Source organism: Patiria miniata, unplaced genomic scaffold (genome assembly GCF_015706575.1).
Source record: "Patiria miniata isolate m_02_andy unplaced genomic scaffold, ASM1570657v1 HiC_scaffold_1, whole genome shotgun sequence".
Taxonomy (NCBI): Eukaryota; Metazoa; Echinodermata; class Asteroidea; order Valvatida; family Asterinidae; genus Patiria; species Patiria miniata.
In genome coordinates, this window is record NW_024037047.1 from 23053136 (window position 1) to 23057052 (window position 3917).

Consider the following 3917-nt stretch of genomic DNA (forward strand, 5'->3'; position numbering starts at 1 on the left):
CACTGTTGTGATTCTTGTATTTATCAGGTGTACGTACTTGTTGTTAAGAGAAAAGTCAGTTTTTTACATTTAAATGTTACTGTAGGCCTCAGGCTGGGTCCTTGATTTTTTTCCTTCGATTTTGGCAAAAACGGAAACGAAATTGCTTTAAACTTGCAGAAAAGAAGATGCTTAGAGGACCTTTAAACACATTCCAACAAAATTTCTAGACCCATGTGCTTCTCAACCGAACATTGCATCGAAAATCTTATACTTATAGAGTATTGATTGATGGTCCTCTTGCATTCAGATGAATTTCTGCAATCGTCGCGCCTAGAGGTACGTACCGCTAGAGGCGACCATCAATTGTCGCCCCTAGAAGTAGGTACCGCTAGAGGCGACCATCAATAGTCGCCCCTAGAGGTACGTCCCGCTAGAGGCGACCATCAATAGTCGCCCCTAGAAGTAGGTACCGCTAGAGGCGACCATCAATAGTCGCCCCTAGAAGTATTTGCCGCTAGAGGCGACCATCAATAGTCGCCCCTAGAGGTACGTAGAGATGAAATGCTGTGGAAAAAATAAGATAAAATCGGCCCAAAAAACAATTGACGAAAAATGTAAGGCTAACCCCTTGCATTTTTTTCAATTTTGGCCAAAAAATGAAATACCCTGAAAGTTGCTAGAAAGATGCCTTAAGGGTCCTAGAACGAATTCCAAATCGATTGCTGGACAGTTGTGCTATTAAAGGGGAAATTCTGTCGAAAAATAAGGTTAAATCGCTCAAAAAAAAAAAAATTCTCCAAAAATTGACGATTTGGGCCCAAATCTTCAAAATTATGTGTGTTAGAGGATTGATTGACTGGTCCTCTTGCATTCAGATGAATTGCTGCTTTGTTTTGAAAAAAGTCCATTTTTGCCGATTTTGACGAAAAATGTAAGGCTAACCCCTTGCATTTTTTTTCAATTTTGGCCAAAAAATGAAATTTCTTGAAAGTTGCTAGAAAGATGCCCTATGGGTCCTAGAACGCATTCCAAATCGACTGCTGGACAGTTGTGCTATTAAAGGGGAAATTCTGTCGAAAAATTCATGTTAAATCGCTCAAAAAAATACCCTTTTTTCTCAAAAAATTTGACGCTTTGTGCCCAAATCTTCAAAATTAATAGCGTATTGATTGATGGTCCTCTTGCATTCCGATGAATTTCTGCAATCGTCGCCCCTAGAGGTACGTACCGCTAGAGGCAACCATCAATAGTCACCCCTAGAAGTAGGTACCGCTACGGGCGACCATCAATAGTCGCCCCTAGAAGTATTTGCCGCTAGAGGCGACCATCAATAGTCGCCCCTAGTGGTACGTAAAGATGAAATTCTGTGGAAAAATTAAGGTTAAATCGCTCAAAAAATTATTATTTTTTCTCCAAAAATTGACGATTTTGGCCCAAACTTCAAAATTATGTGTGTTACAGGATTGATTGATGGTCTTCTTGCATTCAGATGACTTTCTTCCTTGTTTTGAGAAAAATCCGTTTTTGGCCGATTTTGACGAAAAATGTAAGGCTAACCCCTTGCATTTTTTTTCAATTTTGGCCAAAAAATGAAATTTCTTGAAAGTTGCTAGAAAGATGCCCTATGGGTCCTAGAACGCATTCCAAATCGACTGCTGGACAGTTGTACTATTAAAGGGGAAATTCTGTCGAAAAATTTAGGTTAAATCGCTCAAAAAAATACCTATTTTTCTCCAAAAATTGACGATTTTGGCCCAAACTTCAAAATTATGTGTGTTAGAGAATTGTTTGATGGTCCTCTTGCATTCAGATGACTTGCTTCCTTGTTTTGAGAAAAGTCCGTTATTGGCCGATTTTGACGAAAAATGTAAGGCTAACCCCTTGCATTTTTTTCAATTTTGGCCAAAAAATGAAATTTCCTGAAAGTTGCTAGAAAGATGCCTTAAGGGTCCTAGAACACATTCTCAATCGATTGCTAAACAGTTGTGCTATTAAAGGGGAAATTCTGTCGAAAAATAAGGTTAAATCGCTCAAAAAAATGTTTTTTTCTCCAAAAATTGACGATTTGGGCCCAAATCTTCAAAATTATGTGTGTTAGAGGATTGATTGACTGGTCCTCTTGCATTCAGATGAATTGCTGCTTTGTTTTGAAAAAAGTCCATTTTTGCCGATTTTGACGAAAAATGTAAGGCTAACCCCTTGCATTTTTTTTCAATTTTGGCCAAAAAAATGAAATTTCTTGAAAGTTGCTAGAAAGATGCCCTATGGGTCCTAGAACGCATTCCAAATCGACTGCTGGACAGTTGTACTATTAAAGGGGAAATTCTGTCGAAAAATTCAGGTTAAATCGCTCAAAAAAATACCCTTTTTTCTCAAAAAATTTGACGATTTGTGCCCAAATCTTCAAAATTAATAGCGTATTGATTGATGGTCCTCTTGCATTCAGATGAATTTCTGCAATCGTCGCCCGTAGAGGTACGTACCGCTAGAGGCGACCATCAATAGTCGCCCCTAGAGGTGCGTACCGCTAGAGGCGACTACAATAGTCACCCCTAGAAGTAGGTACCGCTACGGGCGACCATCAATAGTCGCCCCTAGAAGTATTTGCCGCTAGAGGCGACCATCAATAGTCGCCCCTAGAGGTACGTAAAGATGAAATTCTGTGGAAAAATTAAGGTTAAATCGCTCAAAAAATTATTATTTTTTCTCCAAAAATTGACGATTTTGGCCCAAACTTCAAAATTATGTGTGTTACAGGATTGATTGATGGTCTTCTTGCATTCAGATGACTTTCTTCCTTGTTTTGAGAAAAATCCGTTTTTGGCTGATTTTGACGAAAAATGTAAGGCTAACCCCTTGCATTTTTTTCAATTTTGGCCAAAAAATGAAATTTCCTGAAAGTTTCTAGAAAGATGCCTTAAGGGTCCTAGAACACATTCTCAATCGATTGCTAAACAGTTGTACTATTAAATCGCTCAAAAAAATATTATTTTTTCTCCAAAAATTGACGATTTTGGCCCAAATCTTCAAAATTATGTGTGTTACAGGATTGATTGATGGTCTTCTTGCATTCACATGAATTTCTGCCTTGTTTTGAGAAAAGTCCATTTTTGCCGATTTTGACGAAAAATGTAAGGCTAACCCCTTGCATTTTTTTCAATTTTGGCCAAAGAATGAAATTTCCTGAAAGTTGCTAGAAAGATGCCGTAAGGGTCCTAGAACACATTCTCAATCGATTGCTAGACAGTTGTGCTATTAAAGGGGAAATTCTGTCGAAAAATAAGGTTAAATCGCTCAAAAAAATTTTTTTTTCTCCAAAAATTGACGATTTGGGCCCAAATCTTCAAAATTATGTGTGTTAGAGGATTGATTGACTGGTCCTCTTGCATTCAGATGAATTGCTGCTTTGTTTTGAAAAAAGTCCATTTTTGCCGATTTTGACGAAAAATGTAAGGCTAACCCCTTGCATTTTTTTTCAATTTTGGCCAAAAAATGAAATTTCTTGAAAGTTGCTAGAAAGATGCCCTATGGGTCCTAGAACGCATTCCAAATCGACTGCTGGACAGTTGTACTATTAAAGGGGAAATTCTGTCGAAAAATTTAGGTTAAATCGCTCAAAAAAATACCTTTTTTTCTCCAAAAATTGACGATTTTGGCCCAAACTTCAAAATTATGTGTGTTAGAGAATTGTTTGATGGTCCTCTTGCATTCAGATGACTTGCTTCCTTGTTTTGAGAAAAGTCCGTTTTTGGCCGATTTTGACGAAAAATGTAAGGCTAACCCCTTGCATTTTTTTCAATTTTGGCCAAAAAATGAAATTTCCTGAAAGTTGCTAGAAAGATGCCTTAAGGGTCCTAGAACACATTCTCAATCGATTGCTAAACAGTTGTGCTATTAAAGGGGAAATTCTGTCGAAAAATAAGGTTAAATCGCTC